The following is a 15,539-nucleotide window of genomic DNA, read 5'->3' as shown; positions in this document are numbered from 1 at the left end:
CCTTAATTAAGGTATGCACATTCTTTTTTCAGATATAATACTATTGCACATTTAATAGACTACACATAGTATAAGCACAACTTTTTTGTGTATTTGGAAACAGAAAATTCTCATGACTCACTTCATTGTAATATTTACTTTATTGTGGTGCTCTGTATCCAAACCCACAGTATCTCTGAGGTATATTTATATAAGGATGCTAAGAACTGGAATGTCTGTGTTGGTATTTTCCACTTACAAATTAATGAGATGAAAGTTCTTTCTCAAGTTGCTGGGATTCATTGTTTTTTTTTTTCTATTCATGTGCCATCAGTTATCTACATACATTATCTACCCAATAGAAGTGTATTTTTGTTTTTATTATTTTTATTTTTAAAGCTTATTTTCAAAACATATGCGTAGTTGTAAACATTCACCCTTGCAAAACTTTGTGTTCCAAATTTTTTCTCCCTCCCCTCTCCCACTCTTCCCCTAGACTACAAGTCATCCAATATGTTAAAGATGTGCAATTTTAGAAGTATATTTTTGTAAATAAGATAAAAATTCTAAGTCAGAAAGATGACAGTGAATTAGTATTTGCAATAACATTAAGGACAAACCAAAAAAATATGAATAATTTGGGTCTGTATCTGTTGGAAATCTTAAAAATAAGTTTTTTGTAAAGAACTCACTCTGAGCTCTTCTAGCTCACACTGGACCAGGCAGATTGAGGTCCCAAAGGATAAAAACTACTTTTCCCTGTAGGATTCTAGGGGTAACTCTGAGGGTTGTACTTTCTAATACTGTGGCTTCCGAGTTCCTGTTCAGCACATTCCCACTAATATCATTGAAACAGTTGATATAAATTCATTTTTCACAATGATATTAAGAAAAAATAGAAAGGAGCAATTACAAAAACATCCACCAAACCAGAGCATGCTATTCCCTCGCAAACACACGGTCCCCTGGGAAATAGGGGCTCAATCAGTAATAAATCAATAAAATCATGATCAATAAATCAATAAAAAATCAATATTAAGTGTCAGGCCCTGTGTTACATACCAAGATTACAAAAAGAGACGAAAGATTCCCTGCCCTCAAAGACCTTATAATCTAATGGGGGAGCAATATGAAATAAATATATACAAAACAAGCTGTATACAGGATAAATAGGAAATAACTAATAGAGGAAAGACACTAGAATTTAGAAGGCTTAGAAGAGCTTCCTGTAGAAGGTGGGATTTTATTTAGGATTTAAGGGAAACCCAGGAGTCAGTAGCCAGACTGGATTAGGGAGAGGCTCACTGGCTTATGAGGCAATATACATGGATAACATAAAGCCCAGCAGTCCTGCCTCAGGCCCTGGAATGCTTTTCTCACTTTGCAGAAGCTCCAGAAACTCACTCCATGCGACATCACAATGGACAAATTGTTTTGGTGGATTGGGCTGGCTCTGCTGACAGGTCAGTCCACGCTAGGCTGGGTCAAGCAGGTTGTTCATCCTTCTGCTGCTGGTCTCTGCTACTGACCCCTGTTGTTGATAGGACCTCTGAAGACCCTTTGACCTGTCAAAGCTCACAAGGTCATCACCTCATCATTTCCAGCTCTGGATATCCATTCCCCTAAGATCAGAGAAGAATAAACAGAAAAAAAAAAAAATTAGTCACCTTGCTTTCGCAGACACGTGGCAGCCAGGAAGGGAGATAAAGGCTGCTGCTCCTTCCCATGCCCACAGTTTGCAGTAGTCTTCTTCCTCAGTCAAAAATTGCCATGAAAGAGAATAGGAGTTATTCAAATCAAAACTTGTGTGTGCACTCTGTTTCGGCTCCTCAGCCGACCAGAAAATTCATCACCCCCAAAATACCAGCCCTTCAGGCACTTGTGGCTGGAAGAAGTCTCACCAAGCCTCCATGAATTGGATTAAAACTAGACAGGAAATATTGCACACGCTCAGGAAAGGAAAATCCCCATCATCCCCCAAGGACTGATTCCTCATTAGCTAAATCTGCCATTATATCAGATATCATTATATCTTCCATATATTAGCAGGGGCCTTCGGGTAATTCAGGAAAATACCAGATGGGCAAGTGCAATGAAGGCTGGTAAATGGGTAGAGCTGGCGCTCCCTGGATATTAAGAGCTCAGAAGCTCTATTAATTGGGCCAAAGGAACAAACTCCAAGAATGTGAGATGATAGTCTAATATTCCTTGTGGGTCTAAAGTGGTGAACACTGATCTGCAAAGGGGGATTTACCTTCCACTTTGGTGCGGTATCAGGAAGAAGCCAGCTTGAAGAGTAGCTGTGTGGGAGAGAGTCTAACGTGCAAGTGGAAAGACTTGAATAAGAATTATAATTTATGTCTATATACTTTCCTCACTACACCTCTGTGAGGTAACTGCAAATATAATTCTTCCTATTTAAAGATGAAGAAACTGAGGTTTCTAGAGCATCTCCCTCTTCTCTTCCCTCTCCTCTCACCTTTCCTCCTTTCCATCTCCTTCAAATTTTTACAGAACCATTTTGGAATCTAGTCTCCCTATTTCTGGAGATACTGAGTAAGGTTCAGTGGCTTACTATGGCCACTTTGGAGCTGAGTTCTGATAGTTCCCTTAGAGGCTGTGTCATCACCCAAACTGGTTCTTTCTAGAGTTGTGAATAATTCATTTGCACTTATCCCAGTTCAGCTCTCACCCAAAGACACTCCTTTTGGGGGGCAATGCTACCCACTTACCTGAGTGAATTCCCAGTGGTAAGCTCCGGCCCGATCAGCCAGAAGGCAATGGGAATAGGGGATAGGGAAAAACCCAGGTAGAATTCTTCCATTGGCCAAATTGAATGTATTAACTGTTGATTATTTTTGCAAACTCATCATTTTATCTACCCCCTCCCCCATACATCTCTCTTCGAGGATGAGTCAAACATCCTAAAGTAATGTTTTTAGTTTTAGTTTTAAAACAACAGGAGGGACATTGGCAAGCTGAGGCAGATCTAGAGCAGAGTGAAGAGGCAGGTAAAGGGACTTGAAACTATACAATTATTCATTGAAGGTATTTAGGGAAGATTTTGTAGGTCTGGGGAAGAGAGGACGGTGCATGATAACTATACTCAAATATTTGAAGGACTGTCATATTGAGAGATATTCAATTTATTCTACTTGGCTTTAGAAGGCAAAACTCAGACCAACGGATGCAAGTTATAGGGAGAAGATTTTGGTTAAATATAAGTGAGATTCCAGTCCTTAAAAGCATTTGTTCTACATAGCATTTCCAGGCCCTCTATTTTTGTCCGCCTGAATTTTTTATTTCCTTCACAGGCTAATTGTACACTATTTCAAAGTCCGATTCTTCTTGCGCAGCAAAATAACTGTATGGACATGTATACATATATTGTTATTTAACATATATGTTAACATATTTAACATGTATTGGTCTACCTGCCATCTGGGGGAGGAGTGGAGAAAAGGAGGGGACAATTTGGAATAAAAATTGTAATTGTCAAAAAAAAATTTGACTGACTATAAAAAAAAATAAAAAATAAAATAAAATAAAATTTTAAAGCATTTGTTGTGTGTCTGGTCTGATGCAGTGCCCCATATAGAGACTGGGTGAGTCTGTTTCCTGTGATGGAAGGACCCATTTCTCCACTTAAGAATATTACAGATATTCTCTGATTGTTTCTGGTCCAGTTGCTAGTGAAAAGGGGCCTTTTGGCTGAAGTATATAAAAAAGGCTCCAAGGGAGAACCTTTTTTTAAAATTTTTTCCCTGTTAATGCTGGGCAATGTAAGGATAACCCTTTAAATGCTAAGTTCTCTTCCAGTCTTAAAATGATGTAATTCCCCTAAGTCTGCATTATTTTTCCCTATGGCCGGTGACAAGCTCATTCCAGGTATTTAGCAAATGTTTATATTTCTGTACCTCCATATGCAAAATGGAAAAAATTATTCTGGTCACTAAGGGTCTTTGAAAAGACCTTCAGATGAAAGCGTGCTTTCAAAGCACAAAGCCTCACTTTACCTTGTTTTTACATGTGGTCATTGCCAGAAATTAACAGCCAAAAAAAAAAGGCAAAAGACAAAAACAACAACAACAATAACAACAAAAAACCCCAGTGATACAAGCATTTAAAAGGGGATGTTTCCAAGCCTCAGTTTTTGAGGGTCTAGAAAATCCTTTGGTTTGAACCAAGATCAAAACAAACCCTTGGTGGCCAGTGGCTTGAAAGATTTGAAGGACAGTCATGTAAATAAAAGGAAATGGAAAGGTTTAAATAGTGCCTTAGGCAGTTTTATGGAGTTGGAGTGGCATGAAGCATGAATGCCTGCAAGATTGGAGCTACCTCCCCTCCACCTAGTTTTCAAAAGCTATAGCAAAATGCTGCTTTTTAATCCTTTTTTTTTTTTGTATGTCTTCAAACAACCCAAAAAAAAAAAAAAACCTATATAATTGGATTGGAAACATAGGATAGAGTTAAAGAAGAGTGTCACTATAATTTAGCTTGAACGGATGCCTATCCGTTTAAACATTAAATGGGGGAAATAGCAGGATCAAAAATATTTTCCTAGTAAGTACAAGGTTTCCTGTGAATCATCAAATCATTCCTCCCTGATGCCCCTCTCCTCCCCCCACTATTGAAACCAACACTAAGATCAATCTTCGAGCTATTCCCTTGAAAGCAATAGAATTTGGGTTTGTTCCAGCTTTGTGGGCTTCTTAACAGGTAACCCCCAAGTTCAAGAGAGCTCCCAAAAGATTGAGGGTTTCTGAGATTTGAGTCTTCCCGGTTTGAGTCCAACATCTAGGCTTTCTTTAGTGTCAAATGATCATTCCCTGAAAGTGTTTTTTTAGAGTCTATTTTGCAGGATTTTAAAGACATATTTTACCCATGAAGGCAGGTGCAGTCTGTTCCATTTTCATTCTTGCTGGATCATTTCCTCTTAGTACTCAGCAAAACTCTCTCCTGAATGTGTACCAGATGGAGTTCTGCTTTTACTAAGTTCTTAGGAAAAACATTGCATTAAGAAAGAACAACTGTATTTTCCTCCTTTTACCTGAGTTTCCTTGGATCTCCCTAGAGGAGATTATCCTCCCACAAAGCAAAACCCATCTTGAATTTTTTTTAAAAAACTTTCCACTTTCAGAGGGAGGAAAAGGAGAAAAAATTATAAAGGAAATTTGGAGAGTGTTAAAATTGTGAGAACGTCCAGAAGTTGAAAGTTAGGGAGAGGAAATTTGTGGGGACTTGTAAAAAGTTGGAGGAAGAGAAAAACTGGAGGAGGAGAAGAAGAAAGACTTAAAGTGAAGAAACTAAAGACAGACCCAAACTAAAAGGAAGAAAAGGTGATGGATTGTAAGAGGAAGGGCGCTTAAGGAGAATGACAGGGAAATGGAGGAGAAAGTGAGGAAGGAAATTATTAACACAAAAGTGATTCTTGAGGTGTTAACCTAGTGAGGAGAGCAATAGCTCCGGAACTGAAGATCTTAACAGGCTTTTCTTTAGTCATGGTAGTGCCCCAGAGGACTACCTCCAGAACTAATGGGAAGAAGGACCAAGGATTGAGGAGCTCGTTTTCAAGAAATATGGAGTCAGAAGATTTTCAGTAACCTCCAGTGGCTGGAGCGCTAGGTCTGAAGTAAGAAAACTCATCTTCCTGAGTTTAAATCTGGCCTCAGACACTTATTAGCTGTGTGATTAGCTTTGGCAAGCCCCTTCCCCCGTTTGCCTCAGTTTCCTTAGCTGTAAAATGAACTGGAGGACATAGCAAACCATTTCAGTATCTTTGCCCCCAAAACCCCAAATGGGGTCACTGAGAGTTGAACACAACCGAAGGACAACAATCAACAGTAGAGTGAGTAATGCTTGTTTTTCTGACACAAGCAAGTGTTACCTATGGCCCAGGGCCTCACCAAGGACCCTGGGTTCACACGTATTATGTTCAAACTTGGGGACCTGAATCAAAAGAGTCAGTGTCTCTCTTTGGCTCTTGCCCCCATCTAGGAAACTCTGGGGAAATCTTTTGAATAAAGTTTAGGCATAGCTCATGTTTAGATTTCTCTGAGAGTGGGTAATGGGGTCCACAACTCCCACATAGGTTTCCAGTGTACAATGTGGTTATTGTGCTTCAGAAAACCCTAATTTTACCCACCTTGGAAAAGTGTAAGATAAAAAAGACTCACAGGAGCCCATGATTAAATGCAGAAACATAAAGCACCTACAAATCCACGAAACCCATCAGACTCCTCCTGCAAGGTAAAGATATTTTGGAGATCTGATGAATAAACTGTTCCCCTTCACATCAAATCTATACTGAACAATAGCAAAATTAATAAGGTCCAGATCTCTTGTGCTTCCCTGTCGTGGCTTCTATTCTTCAGCTGTGGGATGATTGTTCCACTGAGGATGCTCTTCTTTTTCCAAGAATGGAGCTATTAATGCAATCTCCCTCTAAAAATCCAGTACCCGACTCTCAAACTTAGTGTAACCATAAAAACTCCAATACTTCTTGGAGTGCTGTTGGGCCCAGGGGGATTGGGAACTTAACCTCTTCCTCTCACTCCAGACCCACAAAAATGCAGACTGGATTCAGTCCGGGAGGTGTTTAAGCCCTCTAAAGAAATGACTTAGGCTTTTTCTCTAACTTTCTGGCTATTCGAACCCATAGCTGAAAGCCTTTAAAGTTTAGATTTGGATCATTTCTTCCCCAAAGTGGGGAGCAGAAAAGGTATTCAAGGGACAATGAATCAGATATAGGACAGCTATTTATGTCCTCTATAAATAAAAAGAAACAGATAACATAAGAGATTCAAAAACTCACAATGACAAAAAACTAAAAACAAAAATTAATTATCACACAAATAATATTATATTCTCCAAAGAGGTAGAGACTTAAACATAAGAACATGAAGCAGTTTATGAGGTTGCTGAATAGATGTCTTACATTTTCAGTCCAGCAAATATCCCATAGATCTACTATATCTTTTGGCAAGTAAGGACAGGGGTTGGGGTTATCCTCTTACCAATGATCATTGTCAGGATGTCAATAGTTTCCTCACTTGCTAGCTGTGTGACCTTGGGCAAGTCACTTAACCCCAATTACCTAAATAACTACCCCCCCCAAAAAAAATTAGTCTCCTCACACTGCTAAATGAAGAAATCCAAGGGAATCTCAAAATCTCTATGTTACCCTGTCAGAGTAAGTCCAGCAGTAATAGCCAAAAGCCCTTTCCCTGCTGGAGGAAAGCTGAATATCAAGTAGCTAGCAATTCCCCAGGAATTTTACTCCCTCTTCTTCCTACTAATATGCATCAGAACCAGCTTCCAGGCTCAAGCTCCTATCTCCCCTCCTCTACTGCCTGCTCCTATTCAACTTAGAGAGCAACATTATAAAAATATTGAAGACTTCACTGGGTTGATATACACACTTCTACATGATGTCCTTCCTTTCTGGTATTGAGATAATGATCTTCTCCAAGAAACACTAGAATGCTTCTGAATATTTCTTCTGCTACCAGTCAGTCCCACCTAAAGGAGCCAGAAACTCTTAAAAGTTAAAAAGTTGGGTCCAATGCTAGAAATGTCCATCTCAAGATCATTATTCATTCACTCATACTCAGGAAAATAAAACAAAATAAGCTGAGGCAGCCAGAAAAACTCAATTCAAGCTCATCTAGACAGGATGTGTCTTGGCTGCAATTTGCTTGCAGGAACTCTGTTTCTGGGAAAGGGGAAGAACACCAGTCCCTTTCCCTATTCCTTCAGAGAAAGTCTCAAATTTTCCTGATTTAAAGAGAGAGACATAGAGTGCAGGGTCATTTCCCTTGAAAGGTTGAGTCAGTGGCTTTTCCTGTGAGGTGACCAAAAAGGGGGTTGTTTTGTTATCTCAAAGTAGCAAATTCTCATGGTGTTGAATCACATCTTATCCCCAGAAGTTGTCAGGAAAGCTCCCCAAAACACTCAAGGGATGAACCCATCCCCATGAATGTTGCATGGGATACAACTCCCACTACATTAGGAATTTAGAAACTAAAGAATTCTCAGTTTCTCAGGAATTCTAGAACTCAAGAAATTTTAATCTATTGGGAGTTCTCTTAAGCTTGGGGGTTATCTATCAAGTAAACTACAAGGGTAGAAATATCCATCCTCAGGATGACTAATCTATGACCTGTGTTCAGAAAAAACAAAAACAAAAACATAAAGACAGAACATAGGAACTCAAGGCCTGTGACCTCACCTTTCAGAATCTGGGTAAGCACAGGAAGCTTCTCATATATTTTTCTTACTGGTAGCCATTTTCTATTAGTGGGGGTAGGAGACAGGGAAAAGTGAAATCTCTTTCCTCTTCTTGCAGCACTTAGTTCTAGAAATCTAAGGGAGAGAAAACAATAAAGGGAAAGAAAAAGTAAGGTGGAAATAGGGGAACACACATTTCACTCTTATTGATCTTGAAGAAATTATAATTTCTTCCACAAGAGTATATTTCCCTTGGTTCTCAGGAGCTGGCAGAGGCAACCCCAGTCCATGGCAACCAACTGGAGAAGTTCCATGTGTTCTCTTAACAAGAAGAAAGGAAAAAGGAAAGGAGGAAGGAAGGAAGGAAGGAAGGAAGGAAGGAAGGAAGGAAGGAAGAAAAGAAGGAATGGAGAAAGGAAGTGAGGGCGGGAGGGAAGGAGGGAGGAAGGAAGGGAGGGAGAGGAAGGGAGAAAGGAAGGAAGGAAGGAAGGAAGGAAGAAAGAAAGAGAGGGAGGGAGGGAGAGAAGGAGGAAGGGAGAGAGGGAGAGAGGGAAGGAAGGAAGGAAGAAAAAAGGGAGGGAGGAAGGGAAGGAAAGAAAAAGGAAGGGAGGGAGGAAGGGAGGGAAGAAGAGAGAGAGGGAGAAAAGAAGGAAGGGAGGGAGAGATAGAGGAAGGAAGAAAGCACTATATTAAACACTGAAAATATTATCTCATTTGATCCTCATAACAACTCTGTGAGATAGATGCTATTATTATCCTTATTTTATAGTTGAGGACACTAAGACAATTAAGTGACTTGAATAGGATCACACAGATACTAAAAATATCTAGGATCAAATTTGAACTCAGTTCTTCCTGAGTACAGCCAGCACTCTATCCACTATACCATTTAGCTACTTCTAAAAGACCCGTCATTCAAATTTTGAAGTGTAGTATTCTGGCTAGGACTTTTTAAAGTGAGAATACATCTCAAAGTTGAATCTTTGAGATCACAAATTTCTAAGTTGAACTTTACCTACAAGAAAGGACAGGCTCCTTCCTAGAACAGAAGATAAAAAAGTTCAAAGAATGAACATCAGATTCATTCTCTCTACTCTCCACTCTCCATCAGATTAGGAAAGAGGATGAAGAATTCATTTTGTTTTTTAGAAAGAAGAGTATAGCATTATATCTTCAAATTAATTTAGGATAATGTTACCATTTTTAATTGCATTGATATGGACCAACCACTCTTTTTATTTTTCTTCCTTATATCTTAAAGATATAAAGTAAAGAGTGTTTTATAAATTGTATTTATAGCCTAAGTGCCTCAGAGGATTGGCCCTCAAATATTTTATGCACTTTTAGACATATTAAAACAAATTATTAAGTAGAATTTTTCTTACTATCATTTCCTCCTGGTTTGTATTATTTCTCTGTAGAAATGTGGATGATTTTTGTGGATTTGATTTTGTATCCTGTTACTTTACTGAAGCTATAAATCATCTTGATTAGTTTCTTCACTAATTCTCTTGGGTTTTCTAAGTAAATTATGATGCAAAAAGGGATAATTTTGTATTTTATTTGCTGATGTTTATGCCTTTAATTATCTTTTCCTTGTCTTAATGCTAGTCTTTGCAGAACTAAAAGTAACAACTAAAGCATCTTTGCTTTATCCCTGTATTTGTTGGAAAAGCTTACAATATTTTTTCCACTGCAGATGTTAGCTTTTAACTTTAGAGATATAATTTTAAAGGTTTTATTCATGCCTTTTATTTTTACAAAATAGTTATTTCTGGAATAATCACTTGTTAGGTATGTTGTAGAGATTATTCTTCTTCAGATTTGGATTGACCTAAAGGAACTCTGAGGTCTCTCCTAAGTCTGAGAGTTTGTGATTCTATAATGTTGGAGTTGTCAAATCCAAACTTCCAACAGCATGAGTTCAGGCAAGATCTTTCCTAGTTCACAAATCCCAGGTCTAGCCCTGGTCCTGTGACTCTTTATGGAGCTGCTTTCATTTAACCAATGAGCAGGGGGTGATGATAGGTTTTGATTTCTAAAGGAAATGCTTTCCCTTAAGATTTATCCTTTTATACGCACATGTTAAAGACAGGTTTTTAAAGCATTCCATGGGGTATTCTGTATTAAAAGCTATGAACTGTAAAATAGTGAATAATTGGTTACTATTGTTCTACACAGTAATCATCAGTATATTTTATGTTCATTAAATAATTACACGATAGCATGTTATTGTCATTGTTAATGCCACTGAGTACTTATACAGCAATTTATGCAGTGCTTGTTGTGAGAAAAGTACTTTGTAAAACCTTAAAGCCCTATATAAATTGATATTTTTATGTTAGATTTTAATTAAGGAAGGGAAATGAGGAGTCATTTAGTGAAGTGGATCGGGAGAACAAAACTGAGGTGGGTAAAAGAGAATAGGATGCAAACGATGCACAAGGATGGAAAGGAGCTGCTGAAAATAGGGGGAGAAATGGCAGCACACAAACTTTGTAGCCATTCATCTGTAAAACATGGTGTGGTGCTTTCACTGACTGAGGAGCAGTTGATCTAGGAAACGTGGTATTGTGTACTGGTTTAGAATCAGCAGAGACCTGATTCAGAACCAACTTCTATCATTATGTGATCCTGAGCAAGGTATTCCTCTTCTCTAAATTTCCATTTCCTCATCTGTAAAATGGAGATAGTGATATTTAGAATACCTATGGTGGCCAATGTTTACTTTGCCCTCTTCTCTTCTCCCTAATACTATTTCACTCGTTTTCATTAGCTTCAATTGTTGAAATTATCATCTCTGGAGATGACTCTCAAATTTACCTGTCCAATCATCACCTCCCTCCAGAGGTGATTTGCAACTAACTCTTGGACATCTCCATTTGGCTAGACATCTTACATAAGCTGAATTATATAAAAATAATGGAATATTATTGTTTGATAAGAAATGATGGTTGATGGACTTATTTAACATATACTTTAACATATTTAACATGTATTGATCTAGCTGCCATCTGGGGGAAGGGGTGGAGGGAAGGAAGGGAAAAGTTAGAACAAAAGGTTTTGCATTTGTCAGTGCTGAAAAATTACCCATGCATATATCTTGTGAACAAAAAGCTATAATAAAAAAAAGAAATGATGGTTGGAGGGGATATGGGAAAACTGGGACTCTAATGCACTATTGGGGAGTTGTGAAATGAGTCAACCATTCTGGAGAGCAATTTGTAACTCTGCCCAAAGTGCTATCAAACTGTGCATACCCTTTGATCCAGCAGTGTCTCTACTGAGCCTGTATCCCAAAGGGATCATAAAAAAAGGAAAAAGATCCACATGTACAAAAATGTTTGTAGCAGCCTTTTTTGTAGTAATAAGGACCTGGAAATTGAGTGACTGCCCAGCAGTTGGGGAATGGTTGAATAAGTTATGATATATGATTATAATGGAATATTATTGTTCTATAAAAATGATCAACGGACTGGTTTCAGAAAGGCCTAGAAAGATTTACATGAACTAACTCTGAGTGAAACAATCAGAACCAGGAAAAACATTGTACACAGCAATAGCAAGATTGTGTGATGATCAACTATGACAGACTTGCGTCTACTCAACCATTCAATGATCCAAAGCAATTCTAATAAACTTTGGGTGGAAAATGTCATTCAAAAATAGAAAACTATGAAAACTGAATATAAATCAAACATATGTGATGTTCGCTTTTTTTTCTTTTTCTTCTTTTTTTTCTCTTGTGGTTTTTCCCTCTTGTTCTCATTTTTCTCTCCCAACATGATTCATAAGGAAATATGTATAATCTTCAAAAAATGTTGTTTCCACATATAACTGGGAAAAATAAAATTTTTTTTCTAAAAAATGAAAATAATGAACAGGATGATTTTGGAAAGACATGAACTGATGCTGAGTAAAGCAATCAGGTTGAGGGAATCATTGTACAGACCAACAGCAAGATTGTGAGATGATCAATTATGAAAGACTTATCTCTTTTCTGCAATTCAGTGATCTACAACAATTCCAATAAACTTTGGATGAAAAATACCATCTGCATCCATAAAGGTTGAATAGGGGTTGAAATATACTGTTTTCACCTTTTTTCTTCTGTTTTTTTCTTTTTCATGGTTTTTCTCTTTTGTTCTGATTTTTCTCTCCCAACATCACGTACATAGAAATAGGTGAAAAATGAATGTACAAGTATAACCTAAAAAGATAAAATTTAAATTGAAAAAAATTTTTGATCCTTTTCAATGTTTTCATTCTTCTTAATCTTACTATCCTCCATATAGTCTGTAATCCAATGATACCAACCACCTTGCTATTCCTTGAATAAGGCATTCCAGCTTCCCTCTCTAGACTATTGACCATGTAGATTATACGTATGTCCACATGGATCTGTCTAAATGTGGCAGATGTGAATAATATTTCTGAAATTTCACCCACTCCTCTTCAAGGGAGACACTGTTTCCTACCAAGAAGAGAATCCAGATTAAGGTCACAATGCTGGCTACTCTGCTCTTCTCAGAGAGAGGACAGAAGACTAAAATTAAATCTCTCTGCCCCCTCCCCCAAAAGGCTATTAGTATAAGAGAAATTTGTTTTGAAGTCCACACCATTTTTCATGGTCACTATCCCTTGGGGAAAGGGATCCCAATTTTTATCTAAAAGCTTGACTATCTTCCCACCAAATATAGTTAAACAAGGACCATCACAAAAGTGAATACTAGATAAACTCATTTATCTAAATTGGTAGCAAGAAAAAGAAGTTATACAGATTAGAAAAATCATACAGATTAAAATGTATCAGGCTATATACAGAATGAATGAGTCCTCCCGCTGGGACTAAGATATCTCAGCTCAATCAAGAGGAAATTTCCCCCAATTCAACAAACTGTAAATAAGGACATTTTTGAGGTGTTGGGTCCTCTACATATCAGCTTTTTCTTAGTCTTTTTCTCCATTCAGGAACCCCTGTCACTTGTGAATACAAATACCCAGGGTTGAGTCCCAAATTATAGTACCTTAGAAGGACTGTTGTAAAGAAAGCACTTTGTTTAAGAAAATGATACAGGATATTTTCATTCTCTATCCTCTGAATTAGCACCTGAACTCTGGGGAAAATCACCTATCCTGAGGAGGAAAATAAAAGCTAAACTATATTATTGCCTTTCTCTTTCTGTTTAGAGGATTTTGCCTTTGTCACAGTCTCATTATTATAGTTTCCACAAAATATTTTTCCAGCTCAAACTAGATAATTTCCTTTAATTTTTTATTCTCCCTATCTGCTTAGGCTCCTTCTCCTGAAAATCTTAGGATCTTATCCTGGCCCGCGACTAAGCTAGGAGCCTTCCCTGATACAGATAGGTTTCTCCTTTTTCTATCCTATGAGAAATTTTCCAGAATTCCATCAAAAGTCTTCACTTTGTTTACTTCAAACTGGGGCCTCTGCTGTGTTTACATTCTCCATTTTCAAATATCTCCTCTAGCAATAGATTTCTTTGTACATGTAGCAAGAAAAGTACTTCTGTACATAGTGAACAAAATAATGTAAATTAAAAGGAAGCCAAAATCTGAGTAGTTACAATGATCAATCTTGGACCTGAAGAATAGAAAATTAAACATTCCTCCCTTCTTTTGGTAGAAAGGCAGGGAACTCTGGAGACAGAATGTTGCATCCACTGCTAGTTACATTGTCAATCAGTATCATTTAACTGTTTTTCCTTGTTATGGGGAAAGATTTAATACAAGATAAAGTGGTACATCTGCAAAAGAGTATGAAATAAAAAAGACATCAACAAAACATATATGTACATTATATATATATATATATGTCTCTGTGTGTGTATGTGTATATGTGTCTGTATAAAGACATTGTATACTTATGAATATATGTATATGTATACATATGTTTTTATACATACATATATCTGTATTTATAAATAGTCTATTTAGACATACTATGGTTTTTTCTCATTATTTTTTTAGTCACTTGCAACTGTGATAGTTCTGAGATTATAGTGTTTTATGATTTGTGTCTAGAAATCACTAGATAGCATCACCAGGAGAAATGCTATTAATATGGGTGTTTGTGACTGAAGGAAATTTGCAATTATTGAAAACCTCTATGCAATTTCACCAAACATAATCTAGCTTATTCCCTCTTTCCTAAGCAATTCTGGGTCTAACTCATTATTCATTTGCAGTGCCTATCCAATATATATGTATAGAAGTATTTTTTAATATTACTTCTCATAAATGTGCATATCTTCAGTGCCAAAAATTCCATTCTTCATGACATAGTTATTTATTTTGTGCTAAGTCAAGTCACATGTGTTACAGTAAAGATTCAAAGTTTTTGGTGCACAAAATACACAATTTTAAACTTGCTTATGGCATATAAATGGCTTATCCTGGTTTTAGTGTGACAATCGTTCTAGGGATCAGGACTGGAAATCTGGGAATCATCTCTGGGTCTTTCCACCATTTTATTCCATTTTTCCATCCTTAATATTTTTGTACATGTGGTTCTTCTCTTACTAGAATTCACTTCTTCATCTCCATCTGTCACAACCTACCCATTTTTCAGGGTCCAGCTCAAATACTTACATCCACCAAAAGTCTCCCAAGATCTCCTCCAGTCCCAGGCTAAATGTGATGCTTCTCCCTTTTACTTTGCATTTTGTTTCTCCATTTCTCACATCCCTAATCCTAGCCTAGATAATAAGATTTGTTAGATAATAACAGTCAGGGACAGGGATCCATACACTTACTTATCTTTGAATGAATACATCAATGGAGAGTCTAGCAGAAAGTAACTATTCAGTAAATGTTTGTTGAATAAATGAATAATCACAGTCAGAGTGGTAATTTGTGGCCACTAGATCAGACAGAATTTTTCTCTTTGTGAAATGGAATTGAATTCACCAGCTTGGCGTCATTAGCATTGTACTTTATCCAAGTGACCTAACTGACTGGGCCAAGTACAGGTTATAGGGCCATTACCACTAACACATTTTCATTAATAAGATATACTGCCCAATTCGCTATTCCCCACACACATTTAAGCACTATTAATTTTAACAGGAGCCTGTGTGTAAAGGCAAAGAGGAACCGGGCCAATCAGTATAAACTGAAAATCAGTTCATAATTTATCATTCAGAATTGTTCATTTCCACCAATGGCTGTAAGATTGATCTCTAGTGTTCATTTTCTAAGAAATAAGACACGCTAGAAAAGACCAAGTTGTAAACTGTTATCATTAATGTATCTTAAAGAAATATGCTCTAAGAATTCTTTTTGTTTTGAAGCTATCAATAGTCATCTGA

General features: G+C 37.3%; 1 long non-coding RNA gene across 1 annotated transcript in view; it reads right to left on the bottom strand.

The window, feature by feature from the left end:
- Positions 1 to 1,177: 1,177 nt before the first annotated feature.
- Positions 1,178 to 15,539, bottom strand: part of LOC116420490 — a 79,066-nt gene continuing 64,704 nt past the window's right edge. The window contains exons 2-3 of the long non-coding RNA XR_004230830.1: positions 8,210 to 8,343; positions 1,178 to 1,601 (exon numbers count right to left, since the gene is read on the bottom strand). This is a non-coding gene — a long non-coding RNA (uncharacterized LOC116420490). The remainder of the gene's footprint in view (positions 1,602 to 8,209; positions 8,344 to 15,539) is intronic.

This window comes from Sarcophilus harrisii, chromosome 1 (assembly GCF_902635505.1).
Source record: "Sarcophilus harrisii chromosome 1, mSarHar1.11, whole genome shotgun sequence".
NCBI classification, from domain to species: domain Eukaryota; kingdom Metazoa; phylum Chordata; class Mammalia; order Dasyuromorphia; family Dasyuridae; genus Sarcophilus; species Sarcophilus harrisii.
Note: the sequence above shows the minus strand (reverse complement) of the source record. Positions and strands in the feature narration are given on the sequence as shown.